Source organism: Triticum dicoccoides, chromosome 4A (assembly GCF_002162155.2).
Source record: "Triticum dicoccoides isolate Atlit2015 ecotype Zavitan chromosome 4A, WEW_v2.0, whole genome shotgun sequence".
Taxonomy (NCBI): Eukaryota; Viridiplantae; Streptophyta; class Magnoliopsida; order Poales; family Poaceae; genus Triticum; species Triticum dicoccoides.
Genome location: NC_041386.1, coordinates 673,084,961 through 673,112,158, shown reverse-complemented (window position 1 = coordinate 673,112,158; position 27,198 = coordinate 673,084,961). Strand labels below are relative to the sequence as shown.

The window sequence follows — 27,198 nt, the reverse complement described above, 5'->3', positions numbered from 1 at the left end:
AAATGGTTAGTATTTCAGTTACTCCCTTCGGTGGCTTTTATTTGGATCTTTCATGTTCAGTGCAAGCTTTGGTCCTGCTGATTTCGGCAACTGGCCGCTCCTGTTCTTTGTGTGGAGATGACTTTTACATTAGCCATATTTCGGAAGCTGCATGCCATTTTGGTGCTCAGCAGCATGGTTTTGTGTCTGATCGTTACTACAGTGGCAAGTGATTTAGATAATACTATCACTGTTATGTGTCTGATTTGCTACATCAATACGACTACTGTTTCTGTTTTCTGGCAAGTACGGACTTTGTTCCATTGACTTCCAACCATTTCGGAGAAAAGAGCTTGGCTTTTGGTTTTGTTTCCAGTTTGTTTTTGGGGGGTAGTAGGAATGAATTAGTTATGAACTTGATTGATCGGCTTTGACCAGTTGGTATATAAATCTTGTAAGTATTGCTAGCTGGGCTTTTTCTTTGCTGCTGCTTCAGTGACCGGATTTGTGTTGGCTGGCGTTATTTTTCTGTAAGGCTGCTGTTACATGTCTTTGTGTTTCTGCTCATCATAGTGGAACCTGGTCTTGTTCCTTTTATTTTACCCAAAACAATGGATCAGGTACATAGCTTGCCTGGTCACAGATTCACCATGATGTTTCCATTATCTATCTTACAAAAATGTTGATATTTTGGCCCATTCAGACAGTGAAAAAGAACTTAAACTTATATAAAAAAAGAAAAAAAGAAGTGCGCATCCAGGGAATCGAACCCTGGTCAGTACCGTGGGAGGGTACTATGATACCACTACACCAGATGCGCTTCCGTGGTGTTTAGTATTCGCATTCTAGTATTAAATCTGCAAAGGAAAAAACATAGAAAAAAAGGAAAAATGGAGAAGTGGGGTATCGATCCCCATACCTCTCGCATGCTAAGCGAGCGCTCTACCATCTGAGCTACATCCCCTTTTGTTATTCTTGTCCGACTCGTGCTTACTTCTTCAATGTGCAGGACCTTTTTTCCCCCTTTGCAGAGGCGGACCTCATGTTTGTGTTTGTGTTTGTGCTCGAGCACCAACCAGAAAAATAAATCAAAAAGGTCTGAAAAATATGACGAGCCAAAGACTTAGAAAAAAGATTATAACACAAATTAACTTCTGAGGTTTATTGAATATAAAAAGAAAATAAAAATGTAGTGGCCGATGCTCTCTCAAGGAGGGATGCCACTCATACTATCAATTGTCATCCCATCACCACTATTGTCCTTGATTGGCTGGATGATATCAAGCAGAGTCATAGCTGATGCTGACAAACACTAAGTTGTATACTATCGCAACGAGAATACCTCGCTGACCGAGACTAGTCTAGAGCGCGCAACGACATCGGACACAACTAGGTTGAAGTAGATATCATGCCCTCATCTTCCGGTGGCTTACCCACGGTGACCATCTTGTCGCCTGAGTACTTTCAACTTGTTCATGTAGTCGAAGATGGATGGAGCCCTTGTGTGTAGTAGCTAGGGCATTGCGGGTGTTTATGATGCAAGCTTTAATTTGTCTATGTCGAGAAGATGCCCTCAATGGCCTTCAATGTGTGCCGCGATAGGTTGGGTGATGACCGCTGCAAGCATGCCGCGAGAGAGCTACGTGGGTGTTTACAAAGTAAGTTTTATCTAAGTCAGGAAGATGTTCCAAATGGCCTTCCATGTGGGCAACACAATCGGCTGGGTGATGACCACTGCAAGCATGTTGCAGGAGAGCTAGGGCGATGCATGTGTTTACGGAGCGAGTTTTATCCGAGTTAGCCATGACATTGGTTGGATGCAACACACTAGATGGATACAAAGTGAAATGGCTCGTGATACCATGTGAGATTTTGTGTAAGCGTTTGTACCTCCCCAAGGAGGCTATGTGGATTGTATTTATAACACTATACACATGCAATAAATCTTCCCAGATCACGGCTTTGATAGCTGAGGGAACTGGTTTAAACTATGTGCAATACCTTATCTCTATGAATCAAGTTGTTCTTATTGTAACTGCAAGATTGTATAGGTAGATTGTAACGAATTCTAACACAAGAAGTTGCCTTTGACGTTGATCCCACTCCTCAATTCTTTCTCCACAATGGCATCCTCAAGTACAACAATAGGTTTTATGTTGGTACATTAGATGTACCAACGGAAACAAGTTCCATTCTTCTACATTAGGTGGTCATTCGGGATAAGAGCTACTTATCGCAGGATCAAAAGGATTCTCTATTGGCAAAAGCTAAAAGCTATAGTTGAAACATTTGTCCCTCAGTGCCCTAGTTGTCAAACCACAAAATTTGAACATATCCATCCTCCCAGTAAACTTTAACATCTATCATCTCCTCCCATTGCTTGGTCTCACATTACAATGGACTTTATCACTTGTGTTCCCAAATCTGAGGAAAGAAGTAATATTAGGAGTAGTGGTTTGTGTGAAAAGTATGCTCACTTCCTACCATTAGCACTCCCCTACACTACTCAGAGTGTCTTCCAGGTTATGACGGACAACGTCACGGAGTTGCATAGCATTCCTTAAACCTTTGAGTTAACTCTATCAAGAACTTTTCAAATGTGTGAAGGTGGAATGGTGTGAACGATGTAACAACACAACATCATACCCTGCAAACTGACGACCAATAAAAAGAGTTAACCAATGCGCTAAGTCTCCTATCTGCGTTGCATGGTTTTCGAGGAGCCAAAACACAGGGTGAATTGGCTCCCACTAGCTGAACCGTGGTACAATAACTCCTACCACTTCTCACTGAAAACAACTCATTTTGAGGCCTTATATGGTTATAAACCTCCCCAAATGACCATTTATGACAGTGAACAAATGGTTGCTCAGTTCAGAACAAATAATGAATGAGCCTAGAGCAGAATGAAATACTTCACAAAAATGAAAAAGGAATGAAAGATCTTTCTATACGGGTGATCATGTTTGCCTAAAGATCCAGCCTTATTGTTAAAATTATTTTGGATTGAGAGGACATCTCAAACTTTGATCCAAATCTCATGGTGGATCTAAGATTTGGGCGTAGAAGCGACACATGTCGCCTCAACGATGCCTTCAAGAAGGAAGCAATGCTCGCAGGCACTGCCGTCGTCTGCCCTGGCCAGTACCGGAAGCAAGACCATCCAACACTATGTCATCGCCTCATGCCCGACCGAGACCCAACTAGACCGCCGCCACTTGAAGGAAGATACTGAAGAACTGAACACTTGTACGACAAATGTGCAAGTTCAGATAACAGACAAAGACAGGGAAGACCTACAAGCTTGGCCTTTGGTTGGTTTTGTTTCCAGGTTCTTTTTTGGAAACAGGGATTGATTGACTTTCACCAGTTGCGAGAATAAGGTTGGTGGTATAAATCTTGTAACTTGTAGGGTCCTTCTTTGCTGCTGCTCTATAACCGGTTGTGTTGGCTGGCATTATTTTGATGTTACATGTCTCTGTTGTTGTTCATCATAGTGGAACCTAGTCTTGTTCCTTTTACCCCAAAAAAGGACCATGCAGTTGAACCTGGTCTATTTTGGTTCAACAATGTGCTAATTCCCAGTTCATCTTTGTTTGGATGAGGATCTGTAGTTTGCATGGTCATAGTTTCACCATGATGTTTCCATTATTTATCTAATAAATTGCTGATATTTTTGCCGATTCCAATGGCAACAGTTCCCACAGAAACAAAACAAAATGTACAAAAACTTTAAAGGTACAAAAAAATTCAGAAAAAGATTTATCTTCTTGTGCCAAACAATGCTTTCCGCACTACTCCCTTCTCCCTAAAACTGTGATGTTTTTAAGAAAGGAAATCATTGGCATGTGGATTAGTGAAGTATTTCTTCACAGGACCTTGGATGACTTGGAAGACTAGAAAGCAGGTACTATAAGGAGCTGGTACTGAGAAATTTTATAGAGCCAAATACAGAGTTTGTTGATCAGTGTGTCTGCAACATGCATGATGTTCTACACTCGTTTGCTCAATTTGTGGCTAGAGATGAAGCACTAGCAGCTCACAGTGGAGAAACTAATATTTTTACTAAATTTACTGAATATGAGTTGCTATAATTATTTGATAATTATAGTGGGGATGATGCTTTTCTTTCTACAGATAACCGTAGAAACCGTAGAAACTGCTAGTACTAAAATTTGCACAAATAATTATCAAATAAAACTACAAAACTCACTACGGACACATAAAAGAATAAAAATTCATGCTACACCATTACAACTTAAGCTCAAGTTTAGCTAGCACAAAGATAGGAACTTATGGGCTCTGCGCTACAAAAAATCTGAATTCTCAAGTTGTCATGTCTGAAGCCAAGACACTTTTGAAGAAAATGAGTTGCAAGGCGATGATCAGTAGTCCTGCTAAGGTCTTTTCCTTCACATCAACACTAGGTACCGATGTAGGCCAAACTACAAATAAAAGTGAGGAAGTTAGAATCAGTTCACAGTACAATAGTTTCAGAAAACTAACACTTGATCTGTGCATTGTGTCATTGCCGAACATACAACTTATTAGTTATGCTAACATTTGAACTTCAAGTGATTTGCCATAGTTATGAAGAACATCCAGAGAATTGATATTTGCCAAACTTCATAATGAGTATGAGGAGCATGCACAGAATATATTGACAACAAAAATCAAAAGAAAGAAGCTTCTTTGGGCACATCCAACACAATAAAACCATGGAGCAGATTCAGGGATTTAAACTTAGACAACAATATCATAACAGAGAAGGTCGCCCAAGCAAGGTCGTTCCTGCTACCATTGCAAGTGCAGTTCCATAACCAGTGGATTGCAGATAATTAGATCAGGACAAGTAACATTCAAATGCTTCCTTACAAGAATTCAATACAGTTCATGCATTCTGATGATCAGATCACATCAATACACCAAAATGAATTAGGAGAATACTGGAAAAAAATCCATTCTGTGAAGAAAGACTCTTGGAACAAAGTACTACACCACATAGTATTTTGAAACATGGAAAATTATAGTTTGACCATGTCCAGCTAGGTTTACATGATGGTTCCAAGTGAATAACAATCACCATTATTAAGACGAAAATGAACACCCAAAAAGCAACAGTTTATTTGAATACAACATACAGAACTACAGAGAGGGCAGGCCTGAAACATGGAAAATTATAGTTTGACCATGTCCAGCTAGGTTTACATGATGGTTCCAAGTGAATAACAATCACCATTATTAAGACGAAAATGAACACCCAAAAAGCAACAGTTTATTTGAATACAACATACAGAACTACAGAGAGGGCAGGCCTGGCGCAGTGGTGAAGTCCTCCCCACTTGTGCCAAGAGGTCCTGGGTTCGAACCAGCCTCTCTGCATTGCACTTTGCAAGGGTAAGACTAGGTTCCTATAATCCCTCCCCAGACCCCACCTTGTGTGGGAGCTTCTATGCACTGGGTCTGTCCTTTTTTAACATACAAAACTACAGAATACAGATGCAAACACCAGCCCTATTTGGATTGAATGTAATTTTGTGTGCTCTCCATTATTTAGAGCTCAACGTAACAACACACACTAATATATATAGATTCCTCACCAAATCATAAACTGGTTTAAATTTCCATTTGACGAATCTCTTCCATTTGATGAAGCAATGACACAAAGAAAAGATCCGTAAAATCTGCTACGCCTCGAACATACACTAAAATTGGTGGCACAGAAAAAGTCATCAGGCATGATGCAAGTAGGATAAAAAATGAAATATGGCCAGAGATTACTAGCTTATGCAAGGAGCAAATTGGTGCGAGGCAAATCTGCAATCTGCATCGATTTAGAGAAGGGCTGGCCGAGACTTGGGCCAGTTAGGGCTTCAACAGAGGGGCAGAGGACTGACTCTGTAAGGCAATTATTTCGTGTATATTCAGAGAAGATAATTATCAGAAGAGTATTAGAATAACTAATCGCTGGAATCTGTATCGTGTTAATGGAAGGGTTGACCGAGACTTGGGTTAGTTGGGGCTTCAGCAGAGGCGTGTAGCACTGTAAGGCCATGGTTGCAACTTGCGAGTATATTCAGAAAACCTGTCAATTCAAGATGATTAGATCAACTAGTCGAAAATCAGCGCACCCACACATTCCAAAGTAGTAAATTTTGTCATGATAATTGAGTATCATATTCTGAACTTGACATTCAGAATTTGATCCAGCTACAGTTACTCCACAGCCTCTGTTACCTAAACTTAACACTTGAGGGTTCAGCTTTTAAAACTGAACTTGACACTTGGCAATCATGACTGAATACCATGCATGATGCTGAATGATTAACCGGCTTTCTTAGCTCACACTGCACACAAACTTGTGCTTTTGTTCACCAGTATAGCCGTGTTCAACAAGTTCGCGGCGATATGAATAGCTCATACCATACGTATAGTCATGAATTGATCTGAAAGTAGCCCTCCAATATCTTTGCCTACTAGTCTATTAATTGTGATTCAATTATATGGTGGCTGCTGAACCGGTCAACGGTTACTCCAATCATCTCTGGAATAAGTACACGCTAACACTGACACTGCTTGTGCATTGCTGCCTTTGTATGCAAATTAGTTGTCTTAACTAATACAGTAATTTCTCTCTCCAACTTCTGCTTTTTTTACTTTGAGAAAGGCAGAACACAAGAAAACGTGAGGTGGATTCCTATTAACCAGTGAAGTAAATTTTCTCTCTGGCGTTGGAAATTGCTCTTAACCAAAACTTTTCTATTATTGATTCTCAAGGAAGTTCATCCTACTGTAAGCCTAAATTCTGCAACTCATGAGCAACCCCACTGGACTCAGATAAATTTTAGGAGAGCGATAAAAGACCTGAAGGAAATGGAGCATGTTAAAATCCATAGCTCTGGTAAAAGGATGCCCTTCCCACACAGCAGGTCAGTAGCCAAGCAAGCTCATCAAGTCACAATTCATATGATAAATTCAGAGATGCCACTTGCCATCATTCAGTATGGCTATGATGAGAACCATGAATAGTGCCAGAAGAACAAACCTGCAACCATAAAAGACAGCAAGGTACCGGTGGTGAAATACTGTCATGATTACCTACTATTGGATTTGCTGCTGCATTCTTACCACTATCCGTATGGTGATGCAAACGGCAAACATTTGCAGCCAAGTAGTACAAATCGACAGAACTCTTGTAGTAGAAGAAAACAGGGGAACTTCAGCTGAACTTTAGTGTGTAGTTCATCATGCACTGCAAGATGGAGAACACAACACAGAGGCCAGGCTCCGTGCGCTGTCGACGCAGACCTGGCAGCGTCCGTCGTGTCCAACAGCACGTCCCCGCAGGTGCCCAACAAAATCCAAACAAAGACAATGAACATTAATGATTGCAGGAAGTGCATAGAAAATCCATAGTTTTGATATATAACTATATAAGACAAGATTATTTTTTGCATACAACTGTATCTCATTGCATAGCAAAACTTTTCTATTAAGATTATTTACCCTAACATCTTAATATTTCAAGGTTTTAACAAAAGAACATATAGTTTAGGAATGAACAGGCTACATGAGCATGAGAAAACATTTATACACATTACTACATAAAAGCAAGATATATCTAACTACATGAGCATGAGAAAACTTCATTATCAGTTGTTTGACTTTAATAAAAAGCAAGATATATCTAACTCTTGTGCGTCTTTGGAGGTTCCTTGGTTGATTTTGCCATGGTAGGATAAGCACGAATGGTAGCATGAACCTTCTTGTGCAGTGCTTCCATGCCATCGGCCGCAATATTCTTCTTGATGTACTCACTGAAGTGAGATTGGTACTTCTTAGATTCCTCATCAGCTATTGACTGCAATAAGGGTAGGGCAGAAGTTAAAACGAGATTCAGTAAGCTGCTTCAGAAATAAGAACAAAGCACACTGCTTTAGGATACTTTATATGGGTGAATCTGGCCCAGATATATCTTCCAGAAAGAATTCATGTATACAACAACGATAGCCCTAGGGAATGAAGAAATGGCATTATAATACCACGAGGCCAATGGATCCAACTCACCTTCATGTAGTCCGCAACATGACCTTCATAGATGTATTTTGCGGTGAATCTCAGCGCCCAGCTGCTTCTTATCGTTCTTGAAGCCAGCAAATCTCTTGTCACTGTGCGCAATATCAAGACCACCATCCAAAGCTCCCTGCAGTAGCCCAGAGACTGAAGCGGGTCTCAAACAGATACAACTGCATGCTTAGAACCCCCTAAATATAGAATAAAAGAAACACACCAACAACAGGCAATAAATGTAGTGCAAGATCAGGCATACTTCCAAGTCCATCAGTAAGCCTGCCGCAGAGCGATGGATCAAACAACACTGTAAGTAAGCTATATATTTTTCTTGGCTTTCCCTGTTTACCAACTACACCCTTTAAAATGTCTATTATTTAGATTTCTAACCTATCCAGCAAAATTATCAATCGTGCATTCAAGATTTGTAGGTAAACAAAATAAAGGAGACTTTTCACCACAAATCTCATCTAGCCACAAATCATAGCATCAGAATAAGAGAACAAAGTTTAACAAAGTGACAACACAAAAGAAAATTAAAGCATTACAGCAGCAGCTCACCATGGCAATCCTGAAAAGCAAAGACTTGTTAGTGTAGAAGAGGTACGTGAAACCCTCTCTGCCTGATCTTCCTACTCTTCCTCGCGACTGCAGATGAAAAGAAAAGCAGTGAACTTGAGGTCCAGATCTCAGATTCATACATCCAATTTGAGAACTAAAACCAACTAATACAGCTGCGGGAGCCCAAATAGTTCTGCATACAAGAATCTTTATTTCCCCATAAGAAAACTTCTCCATACCAAGTTGTATATTCTTTGACACTTTCAATGGGAAAAATATTCAGCAATAAAATTGGTCATTGAAGCTAAAGCACCATTCACCCATGCTACAAGAACATAAATTAGTATCAGAGTTCTAACATCAAATGTAGGTGTAGTCCATTGATAAGCTAACTACCTTGAATACCTAGCAATTTAAAATATATGCTTGAATGAAGCTGCAGAATGAGACAAAAAAGGGAGACAGGAGTGAGAGCTGAGGTGGAGGCAAACCTGAACCGCCTCGGCATCCTTGCTTCTGCTCCTCCTGTGCCAGGAAGGAGAGGGTTGCGGGGCGTAGGAGATGCATGGAGTCACCATTGTGCACAAGCTGCAGATGTTGACGCCCATCTTCTGAGGCCACCGCACCACCGCACTGCACATGCTCCTCGAGGAAGAGGCGGAGCGCGGCCATAAAATTTGGTTAAAGATCATAGTCCGCTAACTATATCCAAATTGTTTCAAATTTATTGAAGGTTCATTTATCCACCAATATAATAATCACCATGCTCATCTATTAGACCTAAAATCTCATAATCCACCAAACATCTTTGACTATCTTCTTAAGACACAATCTCCTAACTAAATCCAACTAAAATCTCATAAATCACAGAAAAATTTGGTTCAATATCACAATCACCTAACTAAATCCAAATTGTTCAAGATTAATTAATACACCGAACATCTTTGACTATCTCCTCAAGATCACAATCAACTAACTAATCCATTAAAAATCTCATAATCCATCATAAAATTTGGTTCAAGATCACAATTGCCTAACTAAATCCAAAATTTTCCAAGATCCAAGAGAAGAAAGATTGCTTCAGACGCCTATACCTGGATAGGAGTGCAGACAACATAAAGAAGTACAAGATGGCGAAGAAGGCCGCAAAGCGAGCTGTTGGTGAAGCAAGGGGTCAGGCATATGAGGACCTCTACCAACAGTTAGGCACGAAGGAAGGTGAAAGGGACATCTATAAGATGGCTAAGATCCGGGAGAGGAAGATGAGGGATATTGGCCAAGTCAAATGCATCAAGGACGGAGCAGGCCAACTCTTGGTGAAGGACGAGGAGATTAAGCATAGATGGCGGGAGTACTTCGACAAGCTGTTCAATGGGGAGAATGAGAGTTCTACCATTGAACTGGACGACTCCTTTGATGAGACCAGCATGCGTTTTGTGCGGCGCATCCAGGAGTCTGAGGTGAAGGAGGCTTTAAAAAGGATGAAAGGAGGCAAGGCGATGGGCCCTGATTGTATCCCCATTGAGGTGTGGAAAGGTCTCGGGGACATAGCGATAGTATGGCTAACCAAGCTTTTCAACCTCATTTTTCGGGCAAACAAGATGCCAGAAGAATGGAGACGGAGTATATTAGTACCAATCTTCAAGAACAAGGGGGATGTTCAGAGTTGTACTAATTACCGTGGAATTAAGCTGATGAGCCATACAATGAAGCTATGGGAGAGAGTCATTGAGCACTGCTTAAGAAGAATGACAAGCGTGACCAAAAATCAGTTTGGTTTCATGCCTGGGAGGTCGACCATGGAAGCCATTTTCTTGGTACGACAACTTATGGAGAGATATAGGGAGCAAAAGAAGGACTTGCATATGGTGTTCATTGACTTGGAGAAGGCCTATGATAAGATACCGCGGAATGTCATGTGGTGGGCCTTGGAGAAACACAAAGTTCGAGCAAAGTACATTACCCTCATCAAGGACATGTACGATCATGTTGTGACAAGTGTTCGAACAAGTGATGTCGACACCGATGACTTCCCGATTAAGATAGGACTGCATCAGGGGTCAGCTTTGAGCCCTTATCTTTTTGCATTGGTGATGGATGAGGTCACAAGGGATATACAAGGAGATATCCCATGGTGTATGCTCTTTGCGGACGATGTGGTGCTAGTTGACGATAGTTGGACGGGGGTAAATAGGAAGTTAGAGTTATGGAGACAAACCTTGGAATCGAAAGGGTTTAGGCTTAGTAGAACTAAAACCGAGTACATGATGTGCGGTTTCAGTACTACTAGGTGTGAGGAGGAGGAGGTTAGCCTTGATGGCCAGGTGGTACCTCGGAAGGACACCTTTCGGTATTTGGGGTCAATGTTGCAGGAGGATGGGGGTATTGATGAAGATCTGAACCATCGAATCAAAGCCGGATGGATGAAGTGGCGCCAAGCTTCTAGCATTCTCTGTGACAAGAGAGTGCCACAAAAGCTAAAAGGCAAGTTCTACAGGACGGCGGTTCGACCCGCAATGTTGTATGGCGCGGAGTGTTGGCCGACTAAAAGGCGACATGTTAAACAATTAGGTGTGGTGGAGATGCGTATGTTGAGATGGATGTGTGGCCACACGAGGAAGGATCGAGTCCGGAATGATGATATACGAGATAGAATTGGGGTAGCACCAATTGAGGAGAAGCTTGTCCAACATCGTCTGAGATGGTTTGAGCATATTCAGCGCAGGCCTCCAGAAGCTCCAGTGCATAGCGGACGGCTAAAGCGTGCGGAGAATGTCAAGAGAGGGCGGGGTCAACCGAATTTGACATGGGAGGAGTCCGTTAAGAGAGACTTGAAGGATTGGAGTATCGACAAAGAGCTAGCTATGGACAGGGGTGCGTGGAAGCGTGTTATCCATGTGCTAGAGTCATGAGTTGGTTGCGAGATCTTATGGGTTTCACCTCTAGCCTACCCCAACTTGTTTGGGACTAAAGGCTTTGTTGTTGTTGTTGTTGTTGTTGTTGTTGTTGTTGTTGTTGTTACAAATTTATTTATCCACCATTATAATAACCAACATGCTCACCTACTAGACCTAAATTTACATAATCTAGCCGAACATCTTTTACTAGCTTGTCAAGATACCAATCACCTAACTAAATCCAACCAAAACCTCATAATTCACCGTAAAATTTGGTCAAAAGATCACAATCACCTAAGTAAATCCAAATTGTTCCAAACTAAATTAAATATTTATTCATCCACCAATATAGTAACCACCATGCTCATCTACTAGATCTAAAATCTCATAATCCACCAAACATCTTTGATTATCATCTCAAGACACAATCACCTAACTAAATCCAACTAAAATCTCATAAATCACAAAGAAATTTGGTTCAATATCACAATCATCTAACTGAATCCAAATTATTTAAGATTAATTAATCCATCAAAAATCTCGTAATCCACCATGAAATTTGTTCAAGATCACAATCGCCTAACTACATGCAAATTCCTCCATGTTTACTAAAGGCGCATTTATTCATCAACATAATAACCACCATGCTCACTTACTCTTCAAGACCACAGTCACCTAACTAAATCCAACAAAACCTCGAAATCCACCATGAATTCGGTTGAAAAATAACAATCACCTAACTAAATCAAAATTGTTCCAAACTAAATCAAAGATTTGTTTATCCACCAATATAATAATCACCATTCTCATCTACTAAACCTAAAATCTTATGTCCAGCAAATATCTTTGACTATGTTCTCAAGACACATTCACCTACTAAATCCACCTAAAATCTCATAACCCAGCATGAAATTCGGGTTAAATATCACAACCACCAAACTAAATTCAAATTGTTCAAAATTAATTAATCCACCAAACATCTAAGAATATCTTCTCAAGATCACAATCAACTAACTAATCCATAAAAAATCTCATAATCCACCATAAAGTTTGGTTCATCAAAGTCACCTAACTAAATCCAAATTGTTCAAAATTTATTAAAGATTCATTTATCCACCAATATAATAATCAACATGCTCACCTACTAGACCTAAATTCGCATAATTCATCGAACATTTTTTACTAGCTCGTCAAAATCACGCCCTCCTAACTAAATCAACCCAGAACCTTATAATCCATCATAAAATTAGGTTAAAAGATTGCAATCACCTAACTAAATTGAAATCGTTCCAAACTAAATTAAATATCTATTTATCTCACCCATATAATAATCATCATGCTCATCTACTAGACCTAAAATCTCATGATCCTCAAAATATTTTTTATTATCATCTCAAGACACAATCACCTAACTAAATCCAACTAAAATCTCATAAATCACAGAGAAATTTGGTTCAATATCACAAGCACCTAACTAAATCCATATAGTTCAGGATTAATTAATACACCGAACATCTTTGACTATCTTCTCATGATCACAATCAATTAAATCCATTGAAAAATCTCGTAATCCACCATGAAATTTGTTCAAGATCACAATCGCCTAATTAAATCCAAATTGCTCCATGTTTACTAAATAAGTCACTACTTCCTTGAGATTGAGGTTTCCTCTACCTCTAATGGCTTCTTTATTTTCTAAGAGGAGTATATCAAGGATCTTCTTGCTCGTGTTGCTCTTACTGATGAGCACACTGTTGAGACTGCTATGGAGCTCAACATCCACCTTTGTGTCCACCTCCGCTCCCTTTAAGTCTAGATGGGCGTCCGTTGCCTGGTAACGGGTTGATATGTGTGCTGTCTTGATCCCACATCCCGTGTTCCCTTGCTGGGCGACACCATGACCGCACGCTTAAGCACCACCAATGGCAAGCAAGAGCTTAGACAACCGACGCATACCTGAATTTTCCCCACGGGACGTGCCCGAGAACATGGCGCTACCTATCGTCAATGTCAAGGGAACACATTAGGAGAAGGTGGGATGCTTAATCAAGTGTGTGACACAAAATCCGCAAACAAGACAAAGACACCAAGCCGGATCAGCAGGGAACAGAGAGTGCACAGGAACGTGGGATGCTGGATCAAAGTCCATCTGGTGCCACTACCCCCAGTGTCACCTCTGTTGCCTTGTTTACCAGTTATTTTCAGTAGTGGTATCATCGCCTTAGTCACTTGTGTGGCCCTCATCTCTATCAATCAATATAATAATTAACATGCTCACCTCCTAGACCTAAATTCACATAATACACCGAACATCTTTGATTATCATCTCAAGACACATCACCTAACTAAATCCAACTAAAATCTCATAAATCACAGAGAAATTTGGTTCAATATCACAATCATCTAACTAAATCCAAATTGTTTAACATTAATTAATCCACCGAACATCTTTGACATCTTTGACATCTTCACAATCTACTAAATCTATTGAAAATCTCGTAATCCACCGTGAAATTTGTTCAACATCACAATCGCCTACTACATCCAAATTGCTCCATGTTTACTAAAGGCGCATTTATCCATCAATATAATAACCACCATGCTCACTTACTAGACCTAAATTAACATAATTCATCAAACATCTTTGACTAACTCGTCGAGATCACAGTCGCTTAACTAAATCCAACAAAACCTCAAAATCCACCATGAGTTTGGTTGAAAAATAACAATCATCTAACTAAATCAAAATTGTTCCAGACTAAATCAAATGTTTATCCACCAATATAATAATCACCATTCTCATCTACTAAACCTAAAATCTCATAGTTCAGCAAACATCTTTGACTATGTTCTCAAGACACAATCACCTACTAAATCCACCTAAAATCTCATAACCCAGCGTGAAATTCGGTTCAATATCACAACCACCTAACTAAATCCAAATTGTTCAAGATTAATTAATCCATCAAACATCTTTGAATATCTTCTTAAAATCACAATCAACTAACTAATCCATAAAAAATCTCATAATCCATCATAAAGTTTGGTTAAAGGTCTCACAATCACCTAACCAAATCCAATTTGTTTCAAATTTATTAAAGGCTCACTTATCTACCCTAAAAAAAAGACTCACTTATCCACCAATATAATAATCAACATGCTCACCTACTAGACCTAAATTCGCATTTTTACTAGCTCGTGAAAATCACGCCCACCTAACTAAATCCAACCAGAACCTTATAATCCATCATAAAATTAGGTTAAAAGATCACAAACACCTAACTAAATTGAAATCGTTCCAAACTAAAATATCTATTTATCTCACCAATATAATAATCATCATGCTCATCTACCAGACCTAAAATCTCATGATCCACAAAACATTTTTGATTATCATCTCAACACAATCACCTAACTAAATCCAACTAAAATCTCATAAATCATAGAGAAATTAGGTTCAATATCAGAATCACCTAACTAAACCATATTGTTCAAGATTAATTAATACACCGAACATCTTTGACTATCTTCTCAAGATCACAATCAACTAAATCCATTGAAAAATCTCGTGATCCATCATCAAATTTGTTCAAGATCACAATTGCCTAATTAAATCCAAATTGCTCCATGTTTACTAAAGAAGTCGCTACTTCCTTGAGATTGAGGTTTCTTCTACCTCTAATGGTTTCTTTATTTCCTAAGAGGAGTATATCGAGGATCTTCTTGCTCGTGTTGCTCTTACTGATGAGCACATTATTGAGACTGCTATGGAGCTCAACATCCACCTTTGTGTCCACCTCCGCTCCCTGTAAGTCTAGACGGGCGTCTGTTGCCTGGTGACGGGTTGATATGTCTGCTGTCTTGATCCCACATCCCATGTTCCCTTGCTGGGCGACACCATGGACCGCACGCTCAAGCACCACCAATGGCGAGCCAGAGCTTAGACAATCGACACATACCTGAATTTTACCCACGGGACGTGCCCGAGAACACAGCGCTACCTATCGTCAAGGCCAAGGGCACACATTAGGAGAACGTGGGATGCTTAATCAAGTGCGTGACACAAAATCCACAAACAGGACAAGGACACCAAGCCGGATCAGCGGGGAACGGAGAGTGCACATGCACGTGCGATGCTGGATCAAAGTCCATTTGCTGCCACTACCCCCATTCTCTCCTCCAGTTAATTTTAGTAGTGGAATCATCGCTTTGAGTCACTTGTGTGGCCTTCATCTTTATCAACCAATATAATAATCAACATGCCCACCTACTAGACCCAAATTCACATAATCCACCAAACATCTTTGACTAGCTTGTCAAAATCACAATGACCTAACTAAATCCAACTAAAACCTTATAATCCATCGTAAAATTAGGTTAACAGATCATAATCACTGAACTAAATCCAAAATTTTTCAAACTAAATTAAATATTTGTTTATCCACCAATATAATAAAACCTTATAATCCATCGTAAAATTAGGTTAACAGATCATAATCACTGAACTAAATCCAAATTTTTTCAAACTAAATTAAATATTTGTTTATCCACCAATATAGTAATCATCATGCTTAGTTATTAGACCTAAAATCTCATAATCCACCAAACATCTTTGATTATCTTCTCAAGACATAACCACCAAACTAAATCCAACTAAAATCTCATAAATCACAAAGAAATTTAGTTCAATATCACAATCACCTAACTAAATCCAAATTGTATAAAATTAATTAATACACCAAATATCTTTAACTATCTCCTCGAGATCACAATCAATTAACTAATCCATCAAAAATCTCATAATCCACCATAAATTTGGTTCAAGATCGCAATCACCTAACTAAATCCAATTTTTTCCAACTTTACTAAAAATCCATTTATCCACCAATATAATAACCAGCATGCTCACCTACTACACCTAAATTCACATAATCTACCGAACATCTTTTACTAGCTCGTTAAGATCGCAATCACCTAACTAAATCCAACCAAAACCTCATAATCCACCGTAAAATTTTGGTTAAAAGATCATAATCACCTACCTAAATCCAAATTGATCCAAACTAAATTAAATATCTGTTTATCTATCAATATAATAATCATCATGCTCATTTCCATAACTAAAATCTCATAATCCACCGAACAATGACTATCTTCTCAAGTCACAATCACCTAACTAAATCCACCTAAAGTCAAATAAGTCACGAAGAAATTTCGTTCACACCGAACTAAATCCAAATTGTTCTTATCGACTACGAGACGCCTACGGTGACTCCATAAAATCTCATGGTGATATGTCGGCTCAGTCTCTCGAAGGTGCTCATAGGGGTAGGGTGTGCACGTGTGCGTTCATAGGGGTGAGTGTATGCGTGTTTATATGAGCACTTGCGTCTGTAGTGTGTTAAAAGAAGATTAATTAATCAACCGAATATCTTGGACTAAATCAACTAATTAAATCCATTAAAATTTCATAATACACTATGAAATTTGGTTCAAAATCACAATCGCCTAACTAAATCCAAATTACTCCAAGTTCACTAAAAATCTATTTATCCACCAATATAGTAACCACCATGGTTATTTACTAGACATGAATTCTCAGATAATCCATTGAACATCTTTGACTATCTCGTGACTATCTCAATCACCTAACTAAATCTAAGCCAAACATCAAAATCCACCGTGGATTTGCTTAAAAAATCACAATCATCTAAATAAATTCAAATTATTTCAAACTAAATTAAAGGTCTATCACGTACTAGACCTAAAATCTTAACATCCACTGAACATCTTTGACCATCTTCTCAAGATCATAATAACTAAACTAAATCCACCTAAAATCACATAAATCATCATGAAATTCAGTTCAATATCGCAATAGCCTAACTAAATTCAAATTGTTCAAGGTTAATTAGTCCATCGAATATCTTTGAATATCTCCACAAGATCACAATTAACTGACTAATTCCATCTAAAATATCGTAATCCACCATGAAATTTGGTTCAAGATCATAATCGCCTAACTAAATCCGAATTTTCTCAAGTTTATTAAAAACTTATTTAGTTAACCGATATAATTACCACCATGCTCACCTACTACACCTAAATTCACATAATCCACCAAACATCTTTCACTAGCTCGTCAAGATCACACTCACCTAGCTAAATACAACCAAAACCTTATATTCCACCGTAAAATTTGGTTTAGGACAACAATCACTTAACTAAATACAAAATGTTTCAAACAAAATTAAAATCTATTTATCCACCAATATAATAATCACCATGCTCATCTACCATACCTAAACTCTCGTAATCAACCGAACATTTTAGACTTTCTTCTCAAGATTAAATCACGTAACTAAATCCACCTAAAATCCATAATCCATCATGAAATACGGTTCAATATCACAATCACCTAACTAAATCCAAATTGTCCAAGATTAATTAATCCACCGAACATCTTTGACTATCTCCTCAAGATCACAATGAACTAAATAAATGCATCAAAATCTTGTAATCCACCATGAAATTTGGTTCAAGATCATAATCGCCTAACTAAATCCAAATTGCTTCAAGTTTATTAAAGATCCATTTATCCAACAATATAATAACCACCATGCTATTTACTAGACATAAATTTTCATAATCCACCGAACATCTTAACTATCTCGTCAAGATCACAATCACCTAACTAAATCTCAACTTCATCTCCATTTTGTAAAAACTTATTTTCATAATCATCCCATAGGCATTAGTGACACCCTTGGGTTTTTGTAAAACATTTATGAGTAATAAAGATTCTTCCCAAGTCCTATGATTTATGCGACTAGCATGGCTAAGCATTACTATTAAACTTGCACATATGACCCACATTTATTTGACCACTACATGGTTAGAATGGAGGGGTATTAAGAATCTCAAAGGAGGGTGTGTCAATATCAAGCACACAAGAGCATAGCTAATTTACTTAGCATAAGAATGTCAAAGGGGTGTCAATATCAAGGACATAAGGCATAGCTAAACCTAGCTAATTTACTTAACATAGCAATAGTAGTAAACAATACTTTATGCATGAAAAATAATTCTAAGTGTACTGCAAATATGGGTTCAACATGATCAAAGTAGGTTGCTTGCCTCGCTCAGCAAATTCTTCAATGGTTTTGGTCACTCCTCGAACATCCTTGAATCTTTCAAAAGATAATGATTTCTACTCACTAGAAAAATAAATTAACACACATTCAATAAACAATATGTGCAAAGGGCTCCAAAATTTACAGAAGTAGTATCATTGGAAAGAGGAAAATTTTAGATGAATTTTGGAAGTACCCTCGATTTAAGAAAAAGAGAAATGGTATTGTGAGCCAGAACGGGTCTGCCTGATTAAACAGTACTACATCAGGGGGAGGGGAGTCGACGTCGAAGGCATGAAGGAGAAATACGCCTTCACTTACATGTCAATTTAGACCTGCATTGGGGCGATCACACAAGCCACACATGAGCAGCAAAACCAGGATAATCAAGCAATATATAAAGATCAAGCAATAACAAATAAGATAATATGGATAAACTAGAGGATATTACTTCCAAGTGACGGAGCAAAGGAAACCAGATTGCAGCTGAAGCAGGAGCAGGTACCTTAATTCTGAGAGGGTTTTTTTGGGGGGCAGGGAGGGTTGTTGTGGTAAGGCGCAGGACCGGCGGTGGATTGATCCTGGGACGCAGCTGCTGTTGTAACTTCAGTAGAATACGTTGTAGGCAGCCCATAAGTACCAGTAGCATAACGATCACAGTATGACTGCTACTGGCCATAACCTAGCTGGCTAGCAGTGGGTGCACCAGGGGAAGGCGGTGGTGCACCATAGCCTGGCTCACTGTATCCGCACTGCCCATAACCAGCCTGAGTAGGCGGTGCCTGTCCATACGGAGCAGATGAAGGCGGCTTCTGAGCATGTGGAGGCTACCCATAAGCACCCTGGCCATACGTGGCCTGTGGTGGTGGCTGCATATCATAGCCAGGCTGTGTGGAGCAGCGTATCCAGATTGAGGGGGCAGAACCTTGCGCCGTGTAGCTTGATGCAGCAGCAGTAGTATAGGTGGTTGATTAGGATAACCCGGTTGGCCTCCAGTGGCTGGAGTTGAGGCTTGCTGCCCTGAAGATGCTTGACCAGCGCCACCTGGACCACCATAGCTCGGTGCAGTACCACCATCCTGAGTTGGGTTAGCAGCTGATGCCCCATAGTTCTACTAATCATATCCAGGCTGCTGCGAGTAAGACAGCCCTTGGGTCTGATAACCAGAGTAATCATAAGCTTGCTGCCCGCCACTCTGCTGAGAGGACGTAGAATCACCATACCCTTGTGAAGCATGAGTAGCAGACTGGTTGTAATTGTAGCTGCTAGCATCAGGAGGTGCAGTAGTTCCAGTGGCATACTGTTGCTGTTGGGGTTGCTGCTCTTGGTTATAGTAGTCATAGCCAGTGACAGGGGGGCTGCTCTGCCATAAGGTTGCTGGCCATACTATGGTGGTGCACCAGGATAAGCTCCAGGCTGTGTGTAAACTGGCTGTTGTGTCGCTGGTGCATCAGGCGCGCCCCAGTTTGCCCGAGGACGGGGAGGGTGGTCGCCCTGTTGGATTTCTGGCATGATTCTGCAAAAATATAGTTTGCACATCAGAATGTTTATAGAACACAACATACAATGTACCATGCAGAACAAAGTGCAAACCAGAAAAAACATATCCAAAAACAAAGCAATGTAATATACAGAAATTCCAGAACCACCAAGAAAAATGGAGGGATCAACTCACCGAGCAAGATTCTCAAGCAACATTAGTGCTGCCCATCTAGCGTCTACCATGTGCAAAACTATGGGAGCTAATGAAGATTGGGAAGCTAGATAAACATACGTATATATTGAGTAGCAATAAAAGATTGTCTTGCACTTTGTAGATGTTGATAAATCAGCAATAATGGATGGTGACAGAGTGATCCATAATTATGTGCAACATCTACTTATATTGCTAAATGACACAACATACACAACAACAGCTCTTTCGGCAAGTCTCTCCAAAAAAACATATTATAGGTGAACAGAAGAATGTCGAAGGAAATATTTAAGCAAAGTTTTAAGGAAGCTTTGGTCATGGTAACAAGAGAAGTCAACAGAGGGACAGAATATATACAAAAAAACCAAAGATAGATTCATGCGAAATATCCTGCAAAATCTTTCCAAACTATACATAGTACATACAAACTTTCTTGCCCAATCAATAAACAGTAACATTCTGTTACATGTTGCTCTCAGAGGGTGGTGTTAGCAACAGATAGAATGGGCTGTTAAGCATCAAGAATTATCCCCTGAGTGAGCAAAAATATCAATAGCCTAAATACCAGCTACTACAGTGCACAATCCATCATTGAAGTGTGCAGACTGATCACCTGCATAGAGGTTTAAACCGACTATCCCCAAAGATGTACAGAAATAGCAAACGTAAATTTGAAAGGACAAGACCAGGTATATGAAATCCAATCATATAATCCAAATACAAACTAGTTCCTTCTGTTTCGATATAGAAAGACCAGGCATGTTCCTGGATGTGTGTATTATATTCTAATGGTATACTCCAATGGTACACATGGGACTTCTATACCGAAACAGAGGGAGTAGTTCATAATTTTATCTTTCATCCATCAGCATCAAGTATATTAACATTAGGTAGTAACAAATCTGCCACCAGGATTGATGTGTGCAGCCCTCAGAACTAGTTACTGACACTAATTTGGCCTTATGCCAAGATAATGATCAACAGACAGTATAGCCTGAGATATATGGATAACACCACAAGCTCCAGTATGGTATGTAGTGAAGACATTGTGATAGGGTATGTAAACCTTCCAATGGAAGTATGGATTTGCCAGTATTTAACTGTGATTGTTCAAATATTTCTAGTATCTTCATCAGAGAGACTACATGGAGCATAGCAGCTAATAACAAAGAGATTGCACAAATTACAAATATGATTATATAAAGTATACAATCAAGTCAAAGCCATACTGCTGTTGCTCCATGACCACCTTGTTTTACAAGACAACCCGTTGAGATAACATTTTGGACATGTACATTTGACAAGAATATAGGGTATATCATAACTAAAGAGATGAGTTTCAAAAGCACGCAATGGAAAAGGAAGGTCAAGAGAGAAATATAAATCGAGACAAAAAAATACAGTAACATATAAAAATGATAATTAAACCCACATGATTTTAACAACACTGATAAATAACAAATAGTTGTAGCAGTTAGGAGGTGGCGTGAAAAGAGAAAGAAAGCTGACCTCACTGGTAACCTCACTCAAGCTGCTTTGCTATTTCAATTCGCTCTGCAGTACCATGAATATACAGTGTTCTTTCAGTTGAAGTATCACCGGGAGGCAAATGCAACGGAATGACCTGCAGAAGGATTTTTTAGGACAAATCAAATATTACTATTGTTATTACCAGTGGTAATGATGAAGATGATACAAAATATAATAGTACTAACTAACAAGGATAAAAAGGAGAATAATAAAACGGATAATTATGAAGATGAAAAGAGCATGACTTGTACTTCTAGTTGAGCAAAATTAGAACTTGGATTTTAATTTACCTGGCAAATCATAAGAAAAATGGAAAAAATGCAACAACAAAAAGCATCACGCGGTGTGTTAGAGTACGTAATGGGCCTGGGCTGGCGGTATAGCCCGTTAGTCTTAGGGTTAATTAGAGATAAGGGTCGCTTGCTTAGGGGTCAAGTAAGCCTTGCTTGGGAGTCAAGTAAACCTCTCTATATAAAGAGAGATGTATCAATCTAATCAAGCAAGAATTATAATGGGCCTGGGCTGGCGGTATAGCCCGTTAGTCTTAGTGTTAATTAGAGATAAGGGTCGCTTGCTTAGGGGTCAAGTAAGCCTTGCTTGGGAGTCAAGTAAACCTCTCTATATAAAGAGAGATGTATCAATCTAATCAAGCAAGAATTAAATCAAGTAAGCCTTGCTTGGGAGTCAAGTAAACCTCTCTATATAAAGAGAGATGTATCAATCTAATCAAGCAAGAATTAAAATTTAATTCTTGCTTGATTAGATTGATACATTTCTCTTTATATAGAGAGGTTTACTTGACTCCCAAGCAAGGCTTACTTGACCCCTAAGCAAGCGACCCTTATCTCTAATTAACCCTAAGACTAACGGGCTATACCGCCAGCCCAGGCCCATTACGTACTCTAACACGGTGCTATGTTATTAAGGAAATTCAATGGTAAGTAGGCCAGGTTCAGCCAGCAAATTTATGTTAGACTTTGCAATAAGAATTTTGGCAAACCTGTGTACAAGCTCCAGATTTGGCCTGCATGGATTTTATAGTCTCAACAAAAAATAGTTACATGGAATTAATAGGCAAGGTTTTTCACCACCAAAGAAACTGAAGTCCGTGAAATAATATCAGCTGGGAAGCTTACAAGAAACCATCATTGCTATATTGGGGCGTGGTATGATTTTCAAAGTCTGACAAAAAAAACCCAGTTCTAGAAAGCAGCCAGTTTACCTTCTTGTTAGCAATTTGCATCTGGGATTGCTCAACACTAGGTTGAGGCCCATTGTACTTCCAATTAGAGATAGTGCCAAATGAGCCAGCATCAGCCTGCAGGTCACATGACAAGCATGGTTGAATAAATGGATGCACAACTAGATGTGAAGTCCTGACCATAAAAAAGATATCACGGTACCTCTGCAAGAACATCGCTTATCAACTGCCCAGCTCTGCTTATCTGGTCAGGAGTGCCCGAAAAATCAACTAATCTTGTCTGTGACCTGGGTTGAACATCCATGTCCCTTGTTACTTGGATCTTTGCCCCTGAATGAAGTTGGATATGCTGTATACTTTCTCCAGCCTTTCCAATGATAACACCAACCTAAAAGAAGTTACGAAAATTAAGTTAGCAGAGCAAAAAAACTGCACTTCATGCAACCTTGTATCAACTGCAAGAATGCAAAAACCAAACGAGTAGACTCCAAAGTAGAATACCTTCCATTTGGGATATCAATCTTTTTTGTTGTACTACCACTCTGGTATCCACCACCATATGAATATACTGATGTCTGTTTCCTTGAGAAGATAAGGGTGGGATGGAAGAACCATGGCCTGGAAACAAAACAACTCATTATATTACTGATAGCTGCAGATCTGTTGAGTGAGAAGAACAACCTTCATGTGGACAACATAAAACAGGACAATAATGTCAGTACGTAAGTAACAAACTAATAACATTCAGAGCTGACTGAAAATATTACTGGAAATCACATCATCTACGTACTACATGAGATAATCAAATATTTGGCTCTGTGCCGATAGACAATCATCAATGTAGTACGTTACCGCTTTTTGCATGTTAAAAAGGAACCACGGAAACTATTGTCATTTGTTGCATCTAGAAGACAGGGGCCAGTTCCACGAGACATTGAACAAAATATTACATGATATAGCAGAATCAAACTATGGATACTATTGATCACCTACACAAGATATATTTGCCAGAATTATTAACAAACTCTACTAGCTATCCTTATAAGCCAGTAATAATATTGGAGCTCATTATATGGAGATCTAAACTTCCTAGCGAGGATAAAGGAATTGCTAAGCGTTTTCTTGTTGCCTAGATCCTAGTATGGTTAAGCTTCGCCTAGGCGGGCTATTTTCTCCCACTGCTTCCAAAACATATCGCTAAATCCCATGGATTGCATAGCTGTACTCAGCAGCTAAGGCCCACTAGGCGGCGAGAGAGAGAAAAGGGAGAGGATGACGGGTGGGAGCCAGCTGTGTAGTATGTATATGTATAAATTTCATGTAGATTTGATGAGGAACTAGAGACACTAGCTTTTGACTTGGGTTGGGTTTGGTTTGTGGGGTACGGACAACGGCAGCAACCATGTCAATGGTTTATTTCATCGGAATCTATATGATGGTTTGAATTAGTTGGGTTCGGTTCATAATGGAAAGCTGCCAATGTTTTTTTTTTTCAATGTGTGCGTGATGGATTTATCAAGTTCAATGTGTGTGCGGTGGATTTAGCTCAATGTGTGTGTACGGTGTGCTTGCGGGCAAAGTGTTCAATGAATTGCGTTAACCAAATGTCAATTATAGGGATTAAGGTTTAGGGAATCTGCTAGAGATGCTCTAAGATGTTCATATTATTCCAATCCTATGCCCAATGCATACAAACAACTAAGAAACTATAACAAGATTGTGATGCAAACATCCTTACGCTAGAATTAGCACAAAAACACAGTATATGGAATATATTTTTCTTGAAGTGTCATGATGGTACGAATATATCATCCGAAATATGAAAGATAACATCCAGAAAAAGCATGAACCCTCGTAGTCTTCCATACGAAATATGTCATCCATATATGTACCAACCATCATAGTCTTACATACGAGCACAACCAAAATATGCACCAACCATCATAGTCTTACATACGAGCAAATATCGTCCAAAATATGCACTAACCATCATAGTCTTACATACGAGCACATATCGTCCAAAATATGCACTAACCATCATAGTCTTACATACGAGCACATATCGTCCAACATATGCACCTTGCATATTCCCTCCATTGGAACAAACTTCATACGACATGCATGCCCAACATCTGAATAGGAATACACGCGCCACGAAGCAAAGAATGATTTTTTACCTTGTCCTGAAGCAGCTCGGGGATGGGGCGGGCAGCGCAGGTGCAGTCGAGCTGGCGCAGCTGGAGTCGGGGGCCAAGGTTGACGTCCGGTGCAGTGCGGCAGGAGCTCGGACGCGGTCCACGGAGAGTTTCAGCCGGCGGCGCAGGCAGGGACCAGGGGCAGGTGTGCAGGCGAAGATTAGGGGAACTAGGGGACGGCGGCGCAGCGGATCTCGTGGCCGGACTTTGGTGCGGGGCGGAGGGGCCCGGATCCGCACGCCGTGGTGGCGACGAGGCCGGCGACTGGCCGGCGACGGCGACGGCGGCGGCGGCGGAAACCTAGAGAGCCTCGCCTGTCTCTTTTTGCCTCTGTTTGTTCTGTGAGAAGGAAGGAGAGGACGCCTGTTCGGTGGAAGAAGTTGGGCTGGGGTTGGGTGGCATATCCATCGTAATAACGGTGACATGTACGCCTATGCTATGCTAGAAGGCCCGTACTAGGCGGTGACGCCGGATGATTTGTAGAGTACTAATTTTAAGGTAAACGTTTGGGGCCGGGGCACCGGCGGAACGATTCGGCCGGTCTCCCTCTTCCTCGCGCAGCGCACGTACAGGAGGGCACCAGCGCCGGCAGGCACCACGCGTCGGCCAGGCGACCAGCGCGCTCCTTCGACCGTCGCCGCCAGAGAAGAGCGCCTTGTCGTCCGCGTGCGGCCGCCCCTCGCCGGATGTCGTTCGCGTGCGGCCGCCCCTCGCCGGATCTCGTTCGCCTGCGGCCGCCCCTCGCCGGATCTCGTGCGCCTACGGCCGCCCCTCGCCGGACTACTACCCCTCTGCCTCTTCCCAGAATCCGCCCCTCTGCCTCTCCCTGGAATCCGCCCCGGCCGCCCCTCGCCAGACCTTGCAGCGCTCGAGCCTCCCCAGCCATGGCAGACTACACCCCACGGTGATTTTTTTATTAGAACCGGTTGTAGCAAATTCAATCGCCGGTGGTAGCAAAAATCTACTAATGTTGCAGCAAAACGCTACATCTAGTAAATAAAAAAGCTTCAAACCAGACTCGGAACACATGAAGAGCTGCAACCATTTGAACAAAAGCTTCATCCCGCAGATGAAAAAGTTTCAACCCAGAGATTGAAAATCTTCAACCAGACAATACAAAAGTTGCAACCGTTTAAAAAAAAACTTCATCCCGCAGATGAAAAAGCTTCATTCCGCAGATGAAAAAGCTTCTACAAGAGATCGAGAAAGCTTCAACCAAATGTTGGAACCTGCGACGATGTCATTTTTGCTGGAACCAGCGGCATCGTTTGCTACAACCAGCGACTCACTTTGTTGCGACCCTTCACGGTGAGCTACAACCGGCGACGACGACGGCGATGCGTTTTTGCTATAACCGCACTGAATTTTTGTGCTGGAAGTGGCTTCATTTTTTGCTGGAACCGGCGGATTTTTTTGCTTCAAACGGTGACATCCGCGGAATTTTTGCTGGAACCGGCCATTAGATTTGCTGGAAAACGGTGACGGCAAGGACGGCGACCGGCGACCAGGAGCGGCAAGGACGGCGACCAGGAGCGGCAAGGACGGCGACCGGGGGCGACGAGGACGGCGACCGGGGGCGAGGACGGCGACCGGGCGGCACCAAGGACGGAGATCGACAATCGGGGGCAAGGACGGCGACCTGGCGGCAACAAGGACGGCGACCGGCGACCGGGGGCGAGGGCCACGAGCCGGCGACGAGGACGGCCACCAGAGGGGACTGGAGGCGCGGCGACGAGGGCACCGAGCAGGAGCTGCAGATCTAACCCGAGGTAGAAGAAGCCCAGGACGAATCTTTTTTTTTGCTGCATCTAGTGGCCACGCGGGCTTGCATCCAAGGGCTGGGGCTGGACCGGCCGAAACTTTCAGCCGGTGCGCCGGCGCCTAGCATCGCCCTAATTTTAAGCCGCCTGTGGTGGATCCAACGCGAGTACTCTCATAA

General features: G+C 40.8%; 2 non-coding genes and 2 pseudogenes across 2 annotated transcripts; all 4 read right to left on the bottom strand.

Annotated features, from left to right (window-relative positions):
• Positions 1-728: 728 nt before the first annotated feature.
• TRNAG-CCC lies at positions 729-799 on the bottom strand. Its single transcript has one exon. It is a non-coding gene; the product is annotated as a tRNA-Gly (tRNA).
• Positions 800-870: 71 nt separating this feature from the next.
• Positions 871-943, bottom strand: TRNAA-AGC. Its single transcript has one exon. It is a non-coding gene; the product is annotated as a tRNA-Ala (tRNA).
• A 3,080-nt stretch (positions 944-4,023) lies between these two features.
• Positions 4,024-9,542, bottom strand: LOC119287880 (annotated as a pseudogene).
• A 1,857-nt stretch (positions 9,543-11,399) lies between these two features.
• LOC119287879 lies at positions 11,400-25,399 on the bottom strand (annotated as a pseudogene).
• Between the last annotated feature and the right edge of the window lie 1,799 nt (positions 25,400-27,198).